This window comes from Cherax quadricarinatus, chromosome 3 (genome assembly GCF_038502225.1).
Source record: "Cherax quadricarinatus isolate ZL_2023a chromosome 3, ASM3850222v1, whole genome shotgun sequence".
Classification (NCBI taxonomy): domain Eukaryota; kingdom Metazoa; phylum Arthropoda; class Malacostraca; order Decapoda; family Parastacidae; genus Cherax; species Cherax quadricarinatus.
In genome coordinates, this window is record NC_091294.1 from 34,216,788 (window position 1) to 34,236,904 (window position 20,117).

A 20,117-nucleotide genomic window follows, 5' to 3' on the forward strand; every position below is an offset into this window, starting at 1 on the left:
ACAGGCTCTGGGAGCAAAGGTTGCACTCTTCACTCATTGAGAATGACTTTGGGGTGAATATCACTCCGAGCATATCCTGTGAGGCACACATCAAGCAAATAACTGCTGCAGCAAATGCGAGTCTGGCAAATCTAAGAAGAGCGTATCTACAACTAAGGAGTCATTCACGACACTGCACACTATGTAGTTCAGGCCCATATTTGTCCCATGGGTTTGGTAACGTGGACTGGGTAAAGGATAATCACATAGGCAATAATGGAGTATAATTAAAACGGAATATATGGGAAACGCCCAGCCTGACCTACGTCTCCGCTCCCTATCTTAAGACTGGTTCACGAATGATGTCTAGGGGTGAGCGGCATTCAAAAACATGCTAGGGTCAGGTGCAACAGTGAATAACAAGTGATTGGTAATGAGTCATTACTACTGACACTGGTAACTGGTTACTGGCATGGTACTACTGAGAGCTAGGCAACACTAACGTACGTCGTCCCGACATACAGCTAATACAAACTAGAGACGACAAGCCTACAGCTTGGGCTGATTCTATACAATGTCAAAGTACACAACAATTGAACATTATAACATACAAAAGGAGAATATTGGAATGGAAGTGAAAGTGACTTACCATAATGAAACTGTAATGCATTACAAGGTAAGATACAGCACAACTCATAAAATGAGACTCAACATTGGGATTACACAACAGAAGCGATAATAAAAAAAATTGATCGATTGATCTGTATTCATGTGATCTATGGATTCTGAGGAAGAAATATATACAAAGAAAGAAGTGTTTAACAGAAAGGCAGATTCGGTGCACTCAAATCTAGACTGTTAAATTTCAGAATTTGGAGAGAACGTGAACACACAAAAAAAATTCTTGAATATTAATAAGTTGATACTGTAATTATTCATCTATACAGGTTATTTATATTTAACCTCAACTCTGCTAGGGTGAGATTTACATATGCAGAATGGGTGTCATCTCTAGGAGGATCAAACTCTGTTGCACTAGCTAACTCATGCCGTATTTGAGGCAAATCTGAATTAGTAGTTACAAATGATACTTGCGGATTTCTCAATACCTGTCGTGTATGTAGGGAATAACGACATTCAGGTTGATCGTCTGACTGAGTATTAGAGGTAGAGAGTACAGGATCAGGAGGATTGTCAGAGTTTGTTACATTAGTCTGAGTTGGAACATGAATAACAAGTGATTCACACAGACGGTTGGTAGTGAGTCACAACTACTGACACTGGTAACTGGTTACTGGTATGGTACCACTGAGATATTGGAGTAGACAGCACCAGTATGGAACCCACACCTAGTCAAGCTTATCAAAACAAAGAATAAATGGAGAAAGTGCAGAGGCTTGCAACAAAACTAATTTAAGAGCTAAGGGGTATTTTCTAAGAGGAGAGGTTAAAGGAACTTAACCTGATGACACTGGAGGACAGAAGGATTAGAGGAGGGGTATATGATATGATAACGACGTAGCAAATACTGACCGGAAATGACAAGGTGAGTAGACAGTATGTTTTAAGAGATGGTATACTGGACACATCCGGAAGTTGAAAACTTATGTGATTCAAAGGGATGTTAGGAATTATTTCTTCAGCCTTAGAGTTGTCAGGAAATGGAACAATCTGGAGTGAAGTGGTAAAGGCGAGATCCATACATAGCTTTAGGAAGGGGTACGACAAGATTCTTGTAGCTGGGAGAGAGTTGACCTAGTAGCGACCAGTGAAGAGTCTGGGCCTGGAGCTGTGACCTGAATAGGTAAAACTGGTCAATTAGCAAGAACTCATTCAAAATTAAGTCCTTTCTAAAAAAAATTCTTGTACGTTTAAAGATATATTTTTCCATTTATGTTAATGTAAAAATTAATAATTTTGTACCAAAAGAACCTTAGAAAACTTACCTAACCTTACACAAATAACCCGAGGAGCTTGGTCCGACTTGGACCAGTCACGGTATTGTTCCTTTATTTGTTATTTACCTAACCTTATTATAACAAGCGCAATTTAATTTAGCCTAATCCAGCTAAATATATTTTAGATCAGTTTACAATAATTTAATAATAAACAAACACAATAATATATATATATATATTTTTTCGTTAGGTTCAGAATGATTTTTACGAAATTTTTCGCTTGCCTTATTCGGCAAGAAAAGCGTTGCTATTTAATTAAGCCAGAATCGCATTCTATCTCTCCAGTAAACTCCACGTTATATTTCCAATATTGAATGGTGTATTTTTTACCTCCTATCTGTCTGTGTGTGTCTCTCTGTTCTAGATTCCTTCCCCCCCACACCCACCCCTAAACGTGTCCTATCTCCCATTTTTCTCTCACCTGCCCACCCACACCCCTCCCCTCCCTATCTCCCTCCAGTCCCTTCTCCCGTCCTCCCTCCTCCGCGATTCCTCTCGCCTGACCCCTACCTACACCTCCCATAATTTAGCATCCCACTACCTATACCCCCATCCACCCACCCGTGCCCAAATGCCCACACCCTTGCCCCACACCCTTGCCCCCCACCCCTGCCCCCTGCCCGTCATTCCATGGTCACGCTTGGCTGACCCACACCTTCAGCAATTTACATTCGTACCAGCACTGCTGCTCCTTAGGACCACCTGGCCTGGGTATACCACCTGACCTGGGTATACCACCTGACCTAGGTATACCATCTGGCCTGAGTATACCACCTGACCTGGATATACTACCTGGCCTGGATATACCACTTGACCTAGGTATACTGCCTGACCTGGGTATACCACCTGGCCTGAGTATACCTCCTGACCTGGGTATACACCCTGACATGGATATACTACCTGGTCTGGGTATACCACCTAACCTGGGTATACTATCTGGCCTGTGTATACTACTTGACCTGAGTATACCACCTGACTTGGGTATATTACTTTGGCTGGGTATACCACCTGACCTACATATTCCGCCTTCTTGAGGATATACCAAATGTTGCCTGCATATCCCTGGTGCAGATACGACCTGGTGTAGACTTGGATAAATATGAATATACCTTTTTGAAAGATATACCAACTAATTCTGTGTTAATGTCCGTCGGTATATAAATGTTATGGATATTCTAGGTAGGGTAGGAATGACAGGTGACATGCCAGCTGGTATAACAGCTGGTAACAGCTGGCGTACCAGCCTATAACAGTTGGCATACCAACCTAGTATATTTAAGCTTTCTTACCTGGAGGTTACCTGGAGGTTATTCCGGGGATCAACGTCCCCGCGGCCCGGTCCATGACCAGGCCTCCCGATGGATCAGGGCCTGATCAACTAGGCTGTTACTGCTGGCCGCACGCAGTCCAACGTACGAGCCACAGCCCGGCTGATCCGGTAATGACTTTAGGTATCTGTCCAGCTCTCTCTTGAAGGCAGCCAGGGGTTTATTGGCAATTCCCCTAATGCTTGATGGGAGGCTGTTGAACAGTTTTGGGCCCCGGACACTTATGGTGTTTTCTCTTAGTGTACCAATGGCGCCCCTTTGGACACCTTTATTTCAGATCTCTCTTTAGTATATTCTGATTTAATTATTCGTTATTTGTTTACCTCATCAGCTGATCGCTTCAACACCTAAAGTCAGTGCCGGATCAGCCGGGCTGTGGCTCGTACGTTGGACTGCGTGCGGCCAGCAGTAACAGCCAAGTTGATCAGGCCCTGATCCATCGGGAGGCCTGGTCATAGACCGGGCCGCGGGGGCGTTGATCCCCGGAATAACCTCCAGGTAACCTCCAGGTAACAGCTGATTACCGCATCTTGTGTTTACCTCATCAGCTGATTACCGAATCAGCTCATTATTACGTAAGCTAATTGCTTTATCAGCTAATTACCGCATCACATGTTTGCCACATCAGCGGATTATCTAATCAGTCACAATCATTGCCGATATAAAGTCGTTTAATTGTCATTTCCTGATAATTACATCAGCCTGATATCCGAGGCTAATGACCCTACTTTCCAATCCTCGTTAATTAATCCACGCAAGCTAATTGCCTGGCCACAGCATCAATGCAATTGTTGTTTATCGTGTCAGCTGGTTATAGCAACAGCTGATTACCTCCAGCTGATGCAATCAGATTAGTTCACTTGTTGATTGCTTGTGATGATCGCCGCATCACCTGTGTGATGTTATTACCTCATCAGCTGACACTCGATTCAGCTGATCTCATCAGCTAACAAGCAGCATCAGCTGATTTCAACTCCAATTATCACTTCGCCAACTGATTAAAGGAGCAGCTGATTTTCACATACTGGCAGCCACTTCAGCTGGTGCCAGCGGATATATTGAAAGTTGAACCCATGTGAGTCATTCATGGAGGTAGAGGTATAACTGTCATACTAGGGGTATAGGATGTGCTTCCTAATTTCTCCTGGTAGTGGAAATATAACCACATATGCAGTATAATGTGATCCTTTATTGACTACGTTTCGCCCACACAGTGGGCTTTTTCAAGTCACAAACAGATCTGTTTATGACTTGAAAAAGCCCACTGTGTGGGCGAAACGTAGTCAATAAAAGATCACATTATACTGCATATGTGGTTATATTTCCATTGTGTCGGTATTTTATACCATTTATTTTCTCCTGGTAGTGATGATTAGTCAATACCATTTAACTGGTCTACCTGCCTCTGAATCTTGGTTGGATGATACGGTGACTGACGACGAGGTCAAAATAGATGGGTACAATATAAAACGCCTAGATAGGAACAGAAAGGGTGGTGGAGTATGTGCCTACATTAGAAATGACTTAGCTTACAACCCAAGACCTGATTTAAATAACAAACTGGAGATTCTATGGTTTGAAGTGCTGCTTCCTAAGACCAAACCCATCTTAGTAGGAACTAGTTACCGCCCTCCTACCCAGGACCAGTTCTTAGAAGACTTTTCCAGAATCTTGTCCGGAGTTGAAAACAACTGCGAGACAATAATACTGGGCGACTTCAATATCTGTTTTCAGCAGCAAAATAACGGGCTATGCAAAAGGTATAAGCAAATTCTAGGATTAAATAGTTACACTCAACTAATTAATACACCAACCCGGATCACACAGTTCTCAGCCACCCTAATTGACCACATATTTTGTAACCGCGCTGAGAACATTAGTCAGTCAGGCGTCATTACCACAGGTCTTAGTGATCATTTCATCATTTACTGCACCAGGAAAATCACTAGGGATAGGATAGGCCTACACAGGACAATAAAAATGAGGTCAACTAGAAACTACAGTAAAGAAACACTGGTAAATAGGCTACACAATTGTGACTGGACAGAGATAACAAGTTGCACGGACGTAAACGATGCCTAGGAAAAATTCAAAACAATGTTCACTACCATCCTTGATAATATTGCACCAGTTAAAGAGGTTAGGATTAAACGAAGAACTGAACCCTGGATGAATACTGAGATATTAGATAATATGAAATTCAGAGACCAGCTGCTAAAAAGATTTAAAGCAAACAGACAGGATATTGCAGCACTAAATGAATTCCAAAGGGTGAGGAACAGAGTACAGAGACTTATAAAAGGAGCAAAGGCAAAGCACTACTGCTCAAAAATTGAAGAGTATAAGCATAACCCCAGAAAGCTCTGGCAACAACTAAAACAGTTGGGGTATAGCCATAAGCCAGTAGATAGGTCTAACATAGTACTCACTATCGATAATGAGGTATGCCACGAAACATCTAAGGTGGCAAATTGCTTTAATTCCTACTACACATCTGTTGCATCAACACTAGTAAGTAAACTACCAGCTGCATCAAATACTTTTAACACAGACTCTGATAAGTTTTAAACATACTATACCAATAAAGGGGTAACCCCAAACAGTTGTTAACTAGTAAGTGTATCTCATGACTTTATTCAAAAAGAACTAAGCAGGTTAAACCCAACTAAGAGCACAGGCCCTGATAACATCCCGTCTAAGTTCCTAAAAGATGGTGCTTCTGAACTGTCAGTCCCTATTGCTCACATAATAAATCTATCAATCACCACTAATACCGTACCGGAGGGGTTCAAGGAGGCCAGAGTTACTCCTATCTTCAAGAAAAATAGTAGGTTTGGTGTAAGCAACTATAGGCCTGTTAGTATACTCAGTATAATATCTAAAATTCTAGAGAGGGCGGTGTATTCTCAAGTAGTTAAGTACCTTAATGACAACAACATTCTCCATAGCTATCAATCGGGCTTTAGAAGATCCTACTCAACCGACACCTCCCTTATTAATCTGATGGATTACCTGAGAACTGAAATGTCAAAGGGGAACCTCATAGGTATGGTAACCTTAGACCTGCAAGAGGCCTTCGATACTGTCAACCACAATATATTATGTAATAAACTTCAAGCTATCGGTATAGGTTCTGTAGACTGGTTTAAGTCCTACCTTAGCAACAGGAGACAAATAGTCAAAATCAACAAAACAGAATCAGAACCCCTGCCGATAACATGTGGAGTTCCCCAAGGTAGTATTCTGGGTCCCTTATTATTCTTAAGTTATGTCAATGATATGCCTATCAGTGTCAAGTGCAAACTCCTACTGTATGCAGATGACAGTGCTCTGTTAGTGTCAGGTAAAGACCCACAAGATATTGCTAATGTTTTAACACTGGAACTGGAGTCCTGCAGCAAATGGTTAGTAGACAACAAACTATCATTACACCTAGGGAAAACTGAAGCCATTCTCTTTGGCACGAAACAAACTGAGAAGGGTAAATAATTTTAATGTCCAGTGTAATGGGGAGTCCATCACTTTGGTTTCATCAGTAAAATATCTGGGAATCCCCTTTGACCCATGCATGTCAGGAGAATTGATAGGGAACAGTGTAGTAAAGAAAGCGAATGCCAGACTGAAGTTCCTGTATAGACAAGCACAGTGTCTACCTACTGAGGCTCGCAGGACCCTATGTCTAGCCCTTATACAATGCCATATGGATTACGCTTGCTCTTCTTGGTACTCTGCTATGACAAAAAAACTGAAAGATAGATTGCAAATCACCCAGAACAAAATCGTAAGATTCATCCTGGGGCTCGGACCAAGAGAACATGTAGGCCAGGATGAATTACAGCAGTTGGATATGCTGAATGTTGAAGACAGTAAAACAACTGAAGCTAAATCATGTTTATAAAATTGCTCACAAACAATGTCCAGAATATCTTGCTATCAATTTTGTCAAGGTTGGGAACCAAAGCAATCATAGTACTAGGGGGAGAGAGAACAACTTTGTAGTACCCACAGTCAGTGGCCAGGCTTCAAATACCTTTTATTGTACAGCAATAAAGGAATGGAACAGACTGCCCGCACATGTCAAAGCCAGTCATAGCATGAACCAGTTCAAGAAAAGTGCCAAAAGGTGTCTGATGAATGTAGCTACAGAAAGGGAGGGGAATGATTTTCTATTTTTTAGCTAACATACGTGTAAATTTTACCTTATTCCTAGTAATGACCCTCGTATTGTAGATAGTCTTAATGACCCTCGTGTAGTAGATAGTCGTTTTAGTATGATAATAAGATGTTATCTTCATTGTAGAATAATAAGAAAATATTATAACCTTTATATTATAATAATAAGATAAAAGGACCCCAATGGAAATAAGTCACTCTGTCTGACTTTTTTGGGTTATCCCAGGTTCTCTACACATATGCTGCTATGTATGATAATTCTATGTAACTGTATTTGTGTATACCTGAATAAACTTACTTACTTACTTACTTACCTGGAGGGTATTCCGGGGATCAACGCCCCAGCAGCTCGGTCCGTGACCAAGCGTCCTGGTGGATCAGTGCCTGATCAACGAGGCTGTTACTGCTGGCCGCATGTAGTCCAGCGTACGAACCACAGCCCAGCTGATCCGGCACTGACTTTAAATATCTGTCCAGCTCCCTCTTGAAGACAACCAGGGGTCTACTGGTAATTCCCCTTATGGCTAATGGGAGGCTGTCTTGGGCCCCGGACGCTTATCGTGCTTTCTCTTAGTGTGCCAGTGGCGCCCCTACTTTTCACTGGGGATATGTTGCATCGCCTGCCAAGTCTTTTGTTTTCGTAAGGAGTGATTTTTGTGTGCAGATTAGGGACCAGTTCTTACAGGATCTTACAGGTGTAGATTATGATGCATCTCTCGCCTGCGTTCCAGTGAGTACAAGTCAAGTGCTTCTAAGCGTTCCCAGTAGTTAAGGTGTTTGATGGAGCTTATACGTGCAGTAAAGGTTTTCTGTACATTCTCTAAATTTGCAGTTTCACCTGCCTTGAATGGAGATGTTAATGTACAGCAGTATTCTAGCCTAGAGAGAATAAGTGATTTAAAAAGAATCATCATTGGCTTAGCATCTCTTGTCTTGAATGTTCTCATTATCCATCCTATCAGTTTCCTAGCAGATGTGATAGTGGCATTGTTGTGATCCTTGAAGGTGGGATCTTCGGGCATTAAAACTCCTAGGTCTTTCATATTACTTTTCCGCTCTAGTGTGTGATTAAAGTTTGTAGTATACTCAGTTCTAGCTATTATTTTCTCCAATTTTCCATAACGGTGTAGTTGGAATCTGTCTTCATTGAACATCATATTGTTCTCTGTTGCTCATTGGAAAACTTGGTTTATATCTTCTTGGAGATTTGCCGTGTCCTCAATGGATGACACTCATGCAAATCCTAAGGATAATACGGTGCTATGGTTTACATCTCTATCTATGTCTGATATGAGGGTGAAGAACAGGATAGGGGCGAGTACTGTGCCTTGTGGAACAGAGCTCTTCACTATGGCAGCTTCCGATGTAACTCGTTTACCACTATTCCTCGTGTTCGATTGGTTAGAAAGTGTAAGATCCATCTGCCCACTTTGCCAGTTATTCCTTTAGCACGCATTCTGTGTGTTATTACACCATGATCGCACATATAAAATTATTATTATAATCAAGGGGGAAGCGCTAAACCCGTAGGATTATACAGCGCCTGTGGGGGACATGTGGAAGGTATTCAGGCTTAATTCGGGGAACTGGAGCACAGATCCAATTCCCTAGATCAAGAGCCTCTCACCAGCATCAAGGAACCTTCCTTGAGGGGCGCATTTGTTAAAGGCTTTCGCAAAATCTGTGTATACTACATTTTGCATTGTTTGTTTTCCAGTGCATCCAAGACCATATCATAGTGGTCCAGTAGTTGCCAGAGGCAGGAGCGACCTGCTCTGAACCCATATTGCCCTGGATTATGTAGATTTTGGGAATCCAAGTGGTTTGTAATCCTGCTTCTTAGAATTCTTTCAAAGATTTTTATAATGTGGGACGTTCAAGCCATTGGTCTATAGTTCTTAGCTATTGATTTTCCTGCCAACTTTACGGAGTGAGGCTACATCCTCTGTTTTTAGTGACTGGAATCTCACCTGTGTCTAAGCATACTTAGGGCCCGTGAGAGGGGTTTCTTGCAGTTCTTAATGAACACAGAATTCCACGAGTCTGGGTCTCGGACTGAGTGCATGGGCATGTTGTCGATGGCTTTCTCAAAATTTAGTGGAGTTAGGGTTATGCCAGAAATTTGGCATACATTGGCAGGGTTTTGAGGTTCTTTCATGAAAAAATTGTTTGGATTGTCTATCTTTAGACTGATCAGTGGCTCGCTGAACACTTAGGCATACTGAGATTTCAGAATCTTACTCATTTCTTTGTTGTCATCTGTGTAGGATCCGTCATGTCTGATCAGGGGCCCTATACTAGATGCGGTTCTTGCCTTGTTTTAGGCACATGAAAAGAAATATATTGAATTTCTTTTAATTTCACTAATCGCTTTTAGCTTCTCTTGTCTCTCTTGGATCCTGTACGAGTCTTTTAACTTAAGATCAATATTTTCCACTTCCCTGGTTATTGCTTCCTTCCGTGTTTCAGATAATCTGGCATTCTTGAGGAGCTCAGTAATACTTTGCCTTCTCCTGTAGAGGAAACGTCTCTCTCTCTCCAGTTTACTTCTTTTTTCTTAGGGGAATATGCCTTGAACATACTTCAGCTACCAGAAAGCTGACCGTTTCAAGGCATTGGTTAGGGTCAATGTTATTTAAGATATCTTCCCAACATGTTTCATTTAGGACACAGTTTACCTGGTCCCAGTTGATGCTCTTGTTGTTGAAGTTGAATTTGGTAAAGGTACCCTCACAATTGTATGTATTTTGCTGATCAGGACTCCTGTGCATGTAAGTCTGGACTTCGATTAGATTGTGGTCAGAATTAGTTGTTTTTGATATTATGTTACCAGGTCCTCATTATTTGTGAAAATATGGTCAGGTGTGTTCTCCAGTTTTGTTGGCTCCACTATCTGTTGACTTACCTGGAGTCTACCTGGAGGGTATTCTGGGGATCAACGCCCCCGCGGCCCGGTCCACGACCAGGCCTCCCGGTGGATCAGAGCCTGCTCAACCAGGCTGTTACTGCTGGCCGCACGTAGTCCAACGTACGAACCACAGCCCGGCTGATCCGGCACCAACTTTAAGAATCTGTCCAGCTCCCTCTTGAAGGCAGCCAGGGGCCAAGTGATGTGTTTATTGCGGAAATTCAGCAGCTCCTGTGTGTGTGACTTTTCATCTGAGCTGCCTCCAGGGATTATTTCTGCTACAACATTATTTGCTATATTCTTCCATTTTGTATGTCTTAAATTGAAGTCACCAAGCAGCAAGATGTTTGAGGATGGTGCTGGAATGTTTCCCAGACAGTAGTCAATTTTTGATAGCTGTTCCTTGAACTGTTGGGAAGTTGGATCTGGTGGCTTATATACAAACACAATTATTATTATTATAATCAAAAAGAAGCGCTAAGCCACAAGGGCTATACAGCATACAAACACAATAAGTTTTGGTTCTCGAGTTTTACTGTTAGAATTTCAACCATATCATTTGTGGTGTTCAGCATCTCCGTGGAAATGAGAGACTTTGACATACGTGGCCCGGTGGCCTGGTGGCTAAAGCTCCCGCTTCACACACGGAGGGCCCGGGTTCGATTCCCGGCGGGTGGAAACATTTCGACACGTTTCCTTACACCTGTTGTCCTGTTCACCTAGCAGCAAATAGGTACCTGGGTGTTAGTCGACTGGTGTGGGTCGCATCCTGGGGGACAAGATTAAGGACCCCAATGGAAATAAGTTAGACAGTCCTCGATGACGCACTGACTTTCTTGGGTTATCCTGGGTGGCTAACCCTCCGGGGTTAAAAATCCGAACGAAATCTTATCTTATCTTATCTTATCAGGCCAACCCCCCCCTTGTTGCCTGTTCTTTCTGTCACATCTGAAAAGGTTGTTCCCAGGTATTCATATTTCATTGTCAAAGTAATCTTTTGCGTGGGTCTCTGTGAAGGCTGCCAACACTGCATTTGACTCCCCTAGAAGTCCACTAATGAAAGGTATTTTATTGTTGGTGGATGGCTTAAGGTCCTGTATATTAGCAAATGTAAATGGTGTTGTGTTGCATGTTTGTTGGGAGGATTTTGTTGTTGGCATCATTTGTGAGTCCGGAGGTGCCACTGGTTGTGCCTCCAGTCCATCAAGGCTCCAAGGTGGTGGACTATTTTGGTTATTTCTTTCCATTTTCTTTCATCGTTTCCTACCACAAAAAATCACTTGAAGTTAAAGGTTTGCACCACTTTACCAAATTCTTATTCTGAGTCCCAGTTGACCACTTACCTACCCGGGGAAGAGAGTAACTAACTGCCTTTTCACTTTCTACAAAGGGGTGTAAGATAACCTCATCTTTTGGTACATAATTCAGTAATATATCTTAATAGGTTCAGTATTATCACTTTAAAATAAATACTTCTCAGGAGGTATTTTTTTTTCAACAAGTCGGCCGTCTCCCACCGAGGCAGGGTGACCCAAATTATTATTATAATAAAAAAGAAGCGCTAAGCCACAAGGGCTATACAGCAGGGTGACCCAAAAAAAGAAAGAAAATCCCCAAAAAGAAAATACTTTCATCATCATTCAACACTTTCACCACACTCACACATTATCACTGCTTTTGCAGAGGTGCTCAGAATACAACAGTTTAGAAGCATATACGTATAAAGATACACAACACATCCCTCCAAACTGCCAATATCCCAAACCCCTCCTTTAAAGTGCAGGCATTGTACTTCCCATTTCCAGGACTCAAGTCCGACTATATGAAAATAACCGGTTTCCCTGAATCCCTTCACTAAATATTACCCTGCTCACACTCCAACAGATCGTCAGGTCCCAAGTACCATTCGTCTCCATTCACTCCTATCTAACATGCTCACGCACGCTTGCTGGAAGTCCAAGCCCCTCGCCCACAAAACCTCCTTTACCCCCTCTCTCCAACCCTTTCGAGGACGACCCCTACCCCGCCTTCCTTCCCCTATAGATTTATATGCTTTCCATGTCATTCTACTTTGATCCATTCTCTCTAAATGACCAAACCACCTCAACAACCCCTCTTCTGCCCTCTGACTAATGCTTTTATTAACTCCACACCTTCTCCTAATTTCCACACTCCGAATTTTCTGCATAATATTTACATCACACATTGCCCTTAGACAGGACATCTCCACTGCCTCCAACCGTCTCCTCGCTGCTGCATTTACCACCCAAGCTTCACACCCATATAAGAGTGTTGGTACTACTATACTTTCATACATTCCCTTCTTTGCCTCCATAGATAACGTTTTTTGACTCCACATATACCTCAATGCACCACTCACCTTTTTTCCCTCATCAATTCAATGATTAACCTCATCCTTCATAAATCCATCCGCTGACACGTCAATTCCCAAGTATCTGAAAACATTCACTTCTTCCATACTCCTCCTCCCCAATTTGATATCCAATTTTTCTTTATCTAAATCATTTGATACCCTCATCACCTTACTCTTTTCTATGTTCACTTTCGACTTTCTACCTTTACACACACTCCCAAACTCATCCACTAACCTTTGCAATTTTTCTTTAGAATCTCCCATAAGCACAGTATCATCAGCAAAAAGTAACTGTGTTAATTCTCATTTTGAATTTGATTCCCCAAAATTTAATCCCACCCCTCTCCCGAACACCCTAGCATTTACTTCCTTTACAACCTCATCTATAAATATATTAAACAACCATGGTGACATTACACATCCCTGTCTAAGACCTACTTTTACCGGGAAGTATTCTCCTTCTCTTCTACACACCCTAACCTGAGCCTCACTATCCTCATAAAAACTACAGTATTTAGTAACTTACCACCTATTCCATATACTTGCAACATCTGCCACATTGCTCCCCTGTCCACTCTATCATATGCCTTTTCTAAATCCATAAATGCAATAAAAACTTCCCTACCTTTATCTAAATACTGTTCACATATATGCTTCAATGTAAACACTTGATCTACACATCCCCTACCCACTCTGAAACTATATTATATAATTCTTGATTACTTAATATTTTATCACTAGGAGAATAATATAATGTAACAGGGAAAAACTGTATTTATGAAGTCTTAGAGGAAGATAGGAAAACTAAAATACTGGGCGAATGATACCACTCAAAGCCTACTGTCTTCTAGGCTCCATTCAGGGCTTCATTGTCAGTCTTTTAAACTACTATTTATGCTGTAAAATAGTTTGGGTTCCCCACTTGATGAAACATTCCACTATTTCTCGAGTCTTTCTACTTCACACACAGAGTTCTTACTCATCACCGAAGACCGTTTTGCGTCTAGCCTCCACTAGGGTCTTCCTAGCTCAAATCTGACCTTCTCCTCCTCCTGATTCTAACCAGAACACGTGGTCTAAACTAAGATCAATGACCTTCCCGTGCCCCAATTGATCAAGATGGCTGATCTATCAAGGAGTGCTGACTCTTCTTTTCTACATCAAAAGGGGTATACCTCACATCTGCACACCCAGCACAAATTGTTGAAAAGGGCCTTCACTACATCCCCTTTCTTCTTCCTAGAAAAATAACCAAGAGTTAGCTTAGGATAATATAGATTCCCCTATCTTTTTTCCTCTTTACTTCTACAAATCTCTTAAACATTCAACATCTTAACTAATTACAATCTCCACTTATAAATTAATAACAGAGCAATATCTCAGCATACACATATTTCCAAAACATTTTTCAGAATAGTCACATTGCATCTCAATTATCATCTCTAATACCAAACTTTTTTTTCATTCTCAGGTGACATTGTTGCATTAATTACGAGTTCCACCTTCGTTAATCAAATGATCCAAAACGAATCGAGCCAATGATTGTTCCACAGAACAAAACAACCTCTCCAGGATCTCCTATCAAGAATTATTCCCATGTCATTCTCTGGTTAGCTTTAAGAAGTACGTCACAAGCGATAACAGAGACTGGAAGCTTCCTCGAGATGAGTGAAACTAGACTCATCCAGACCTCCCTAGGGTGGCCTGGCGTCACAAAACACACACCAGGCTGCCTATCATCTCCTTCATATATGACCGCAGTTGGACCCAGTCTCTTAGACTGCATTGGCATTGGAAACAGCTCCTTCAGGATTCAGGATATTTGGACCTTCACGACTCCAGTTCAGTCGCATTCACCACCACAACCACAAAACTCATCCACATCCTACCCCCGCCTGTTAAAACATGCGATAGGCAGGTGTCGTAGTACGAGGCCCCATATACTACCATATGTGGTTAATCATCTGGCTTCGATTACATCAGACAGCCTAGACCACTAGACCATTTGCCAGAGCATCTCATTTCAACCAGGCGGCCGGCGCATAGCCTCTGCCAGGTCGAAGACTGCTGGAAGACATCTTTCCTCCCTAACTGGGACCTGGGTTGGCAAGCCACCTTCAAAGCAAACTGCACTAGAATAATTGGCGACATCTCCCCTCTTCCTGGAGTACCCTCGGGCAGCTCCTTGCAGCAATAAAGCCTATGGGAAGGTGGGGTGGTGAGGGGGCAATAAGGTTGCTGCCAGTGAACATGTACGTCAGTTGGGTATCTTTATTGATCAAAAGGTTTCACTTCCACGGAAGGTTTCTTCAGTCAAATACGAAGGTGAATAAGTTGGAGGCAGCTAGAGTAGTGGAGAGGTAAAAATTTAATCAGTCCATCGACCTTGGAAAAATAGTTTTTGATGTGGTCAGTCACTCAGTCTGGAGAAATGTTCAGCTCCATAGTCTGGAACAATGTGAAGCTGAAGCAGGAAAATAGAGTCTTAAATACTCTCGATGGTGAGGTGTGGAAGATCTTGAAGACGTTGCTCAAGGCGGGGTCCACTAGTAGAAGCAAGAAGGCGAGAATTGAGGAGCACTACAGCAAGTCTACTGGCCCATGCTAGGCAGGTCCTTCTCGAAACCAACCTTTCTCACATATAACTAGCAGTTAAGTAATAAAGTTGTGGAAGATGTCCTGTGTACCAAGATACCGTTGTGTTCCTGTCTCAAACAAGTAGAAAATGGTATATAACACAGACGAGCTGAACTCTTTTCCAGGTTGAAGGACTGACCACCTTAATACTTATTTCTCCACGGTTAATGGACTGATTACAACTACCTCATCCACTGCTTCCAATGTATTCGCTTCCTCATTTGGCTAGAGAAACCTACCGTGTAGGTGAAACATATCAGTCAGCAGTCAAGATACCCAACTGTTGTATAATATTTGTCAGTTCAGACCACAACTCCCTCACATTCATACACAGTCGAAAAACAAAAATGCCAGTCTTATTTGTTGGACTCTGCGTATTCATCCAGTCAACGTAGAAATACACCACATCAAGGGAGATGAGATATGGGAGGAGCACTGTGGCAGATTTACTGGTTCATGCTAGGCAGGTTCGCACACCCACTCATGTAGTACATGAATGGTATATAATAACGACACCATGGAATCTTGGATCACAGGACATCTCCATAACCTTCTTGCTCATTCCTGGCCTATCCCTTGGGTATGACCTACTTCCACTGGGGAATCCCGCCTACGAGTAACAATGTCTTCGTCTGCTGCACGTCCCTCACCTGACGCTAGTATACACACGTCAGTCTTCCTGCCCGTGCTTCAGATTCTTCAAGACTACGGTGCTCTTCACCAGCTCCAAGGTTGAAGGACTAATTACCTCATATTTTGTATATAGCTCTTCATTCTTCACATTATGTACTTGTATTGTTAAAGCCACTGGAATGCGAAGCGTCTACAAATATACTCAGATGTTGCACATGGGTCCAATTCTTCCCCCACTCATGTACTTGCCTTACCGAGAAGCATCACTGAAGCCAGAACTAAATGTTTTCTCGCTTCAGTGACGCTACTCCGGAGTTTGTTCCACTCATTTACAACTCTGTTACTAAAACAGTGTTTTCCTATTATTATTAAAATCATAACTAAGTGTTACATCCACAAGGGTCCAAGAGCTTTCATATATCCCTTCTAAATCTAAAATTTTACAACTTGAACCTACTCCTGCGAGTTCTGTCTTTTTTTTTTATTAAGACATCGCCCGTCTCCCACCAAGGCAGGGTGGCCCGAAAAAGAAAAACTTTCATCATTCACTCCATCACTGTGTTGCCAGAGGCGCACTTACACTACAGTTATAAAACTGCAACATTAACACCTCTCCTCCAGAGTTCTGTCTTAGTTACATATAATAATAATTATTATATTACATAGTAAGACCTTGAAGCAAGACATAAGTAAAATATATTTAGATGTATTATATGTAGTAGAGAAATGACCATCATAAAAAACTAAGCATGAAGTGAAAACGTTAACCCACTTAGCCATTTATAAACACCCTTTTATGAGGGGTGTGTAGTCATGCAAATATAAATTAAGAGACTCCTGGTGAATTAGTCTGGGCACCCAGCCACCTTGTTCTGGATCACTGAGAGTGAGGTAGTCAACAAACTGATTTTATCGTGTGTAGCTAATAGCCAACTTATTAGCCGGAAATCTTTGCATGTATACTTAATTTTTATTCACCTGAACAAGTGTACACCCTGACACTAACGCTTGTTCATGTTTAAGGATGATAGTGGTGGCGGGATGTTAAAGATGCCCCTGTCAAGCCCACTACTTAACCACACTGCTCATCCACTGCTGATCTCGGACGAGTGAAAATCTCGATACTGTCTATACAGCATGCATACTGACCCACACTCACAATGTGTAAACACACAGCACGCTGCACGAAGAATACTGGGGTCAGACCTGTGTGTGCTCGACGCTGATGATGCTGGGGTCAGACCTGTGCACTCGCTGCAGACCTGTGCGTGGCGCTGATGATGCTGGGGTCAACGCTGATGATGCGACCTGTGCATGCTCGACGCTCGAATGATGCAGGTGCAGACGCTGATGATGCTGGGGTCAGACCTGTGTGTGCTCGACGCTGATGATGCTGGGGTCAGACCTGTGTGTGCTCGACGCTGATGATGCTGGGGTCAGACCTGTGCATGCTCGACGCTGATGATGCAGGAGTCAGACCTGTGTGTGCTCGACGCTGATGATGCTGGGGTCAGACCTGTGCATGCTCGACGCTGATGATGCTGGGGTCAGACCTGTGCATGCTCGACGCTGATGATGCTGGGGTCAGACCTGTGCGTGCTCGACGCTGATGATGCTGGGGTCAGACCTGTGCGTGCTCGACGCTGATGATGCTGGGGTCAGACCTGTGCATGCTCGACGAAGATGATGCAATGACTTGTCGGCTGTTTCTTGAACTTAATATGATGCTGCATTTCCAGTGCTTAGTGGAACCCCGTACACGGTAATGAGAGAAGCTTCAGCTCTTTTGACGAGAATAAACGTAACTACTGTACACTGTATGAATGTTGCATGCCATGTCCAAATTAGATTACTTAATTTCTTGACACCCATTCAAAATTTAACACTGGGAAGGTATGATGCAGTGCTAAGGAGGGTAACTCTCGAAAACTTCCACTTTCAGTCATTCCACTTTCAATCATCCTCTGAGAATCCACAGCATGGTATGCCGACCACTGCAGGATATAAAAATGCATGCCATCCTGTATGTTCCATTGTGACCACGTGCAGATGTGCACCGCACTACAAACCACAAGGAACACACTCTGTGACCCATGGAATCCTGTTTACGTTGGTAAGAGAACTCTTCTCACGCTCTACAGTACTCTGACGTAAGTAAAGTAAATATTAATACGTATGAGCACGTATTGTAAATGGTTTAGAAATCCGACAAGTTTAAGTATGAGACACTAGTGCAACATTTGCAACATTCTTCAATATACTATATAATACACAATGCAGGATATGGTATTTTACTGCGAAGACGTTTCGCTCACCGGGAACGTTGTCAAGTCACGCAGAGAACAAGACATGGGTATTTATGTAAGCTGCAGAGAGGTCCTGAGGTTTAGGAATGAAGTCAAATAGTCACATGTGAATAGTAAGTCCAGTGAGAGGTTTGTATGGTATGGCAGTGGGAGGTTTGTTGAAGTTTTAGCAGGGTTTATTCTCCCTGTACCTGATACTGTGATCACTTAACCTCTCTCACTGGGCTGGCTACTCACGATTGGCCAGATGACGTCATTCTTTCACCTCAGGACTTCTCTACACCCCAATAAATACCAACGTTTTCTCTTTGTGACGTGACAAAATTTCTGGCGGGTGAAATGACTTCGAAGATAAAGTAACATAACCCACATTTTGTGTCCTATTTACATACTCCCAATAGTCTACCATTGCATTATCAATTGCCAGGCCATCCTCGCATTAGTTATGATCAGCTGGTCAACATTTTGGACTAGATAATCATTTTTTTCTTTCTCCTCCTGGACGAGGATAAACTAAAAGAATGCCTAGTCTCATACATTTGGAAATTATTATGGGGGAGCGCTAAACCAGTAGGGATTATATAGCGCCTGTGGGGGGTAGATATGGAAAGCATTCAGACTTAATTCCGTGAACTGGAGTACAGATCCAATTCCCTAGATCAAGAGCCCCTCGCCAGCGTCAAGAAACCTTCTTTGATGGGATACATTTGGAAAGTATTTCTACGTAATTTCTTCTATATAAACGTAACTATATGACGTATCCCTTTTCTCATCCATAAATTAAAATATATGTATGAGTTTCCTGAGGCTGCATCCGGTGCAGCAGTTCACTGTACCGGGATTATTTCTTTATTGTATTCTATATGGCACATGATACCAGTGTTTTTAGCCTGGTACAGAGGCAGGATTTTTAATTACTCGAACCTCTTGTAGGGCCCCGCTATTTTGGAGAGGAGAGATGGGAAGATTGAGTCATGCCTTGCTGTATCTTATTAGCACAGTCATTATAATCAAAATATCTGTGGTATGTACTCTGTGTTTAAATGTTATTTGTCGTGTCTGGCCAACCTGTGTGTACAGTGTACAATCTCACTGACGAGTGTCAGCGTGAATTTAAGGGTTGTTATTACATTTACGCAATTGTACATGAAATCTATTTAACTTAAATAATTAACTAAGGCAATTTTGAGAATATACAAATATGACAAAATTAGCCATAATGCCTCTGTTAAGATGTTTTGTTGAGTTTATACCTGTTAGCTCATGTGACATCAGAGGTGTTTCTCAGCCGCACGAGCAGACGACTGGTCGAGCAGTGTGAAGTGTGACTGAGAAGGTTCCCTCAGTGTGTCAAGTTGGTAACTTGAAGAACTGAAACATTACATGTGATTTCTATGAGGGAAATCCTTGGGGAAGTTCTTTTTTTGTGCTGGAATTATTCCGCGTTTCTGGAAATTAAAAATAAGAGTGGTTATAGATCACAAATTATCTGCTTATAAGTATTTGATCTTTCAAATCATAACACTAAATATTCATAAGACTAAACAATCATGGCAGACGATACTAGAATATGCATGAGAGTGGCTTCCGCCCAGGACACACCAGATCTCCATGACAATTGAACCAAGTCTTCCAGTGCTTGCACAAAACATCATGTTCAATGAGGACAAATTTTACCTTCCCTTGTGTAAAAAAGGTGAAGAATTAAAAACTGATAGAGCATATCAAATGCAATAAAAAAAAAGTCTCGATCGAGAGAAATTTGGATATAAGGAACCTTAGAGTAGACACGTCGGGAGATCTTATGGCTCACAACTGTAA

General features: G+C 42.2%; 1 long non-coding RNA gene across 2 annotated transcripts in view; it reads right to left on the reverse strand.

Moving 5' to 3' along the window:
• Positions 1 to 1,517: 1,517 nt before the first annotated feature.
• The window catches only part of LOC138853910 (uncharacterized), a 52,948-nt gene continuing 34,348 nt past the window's right edge, over positions 1,518 to 20,117 (reverse strand). The window contains exons 2-3 of one of the 2 annotated variants that reach the window (XR_011393100.1): positions 19,550 to 19,744; positions 1,518 to 1,775 (exon numbers count right to left, since the gene is read on the reverse strand). This is a non-coding gene — a long non-coding RNA (uncharacterized lncRNA). Of the gene's footprint in view, positions 1,776 to 16,489; positions 17,197 to 17,395; positions 19,745 to 20,117 lie in introns of those variants that run through there. The other variant, XR_011393099.1, reaches the window with a different exon arrangement.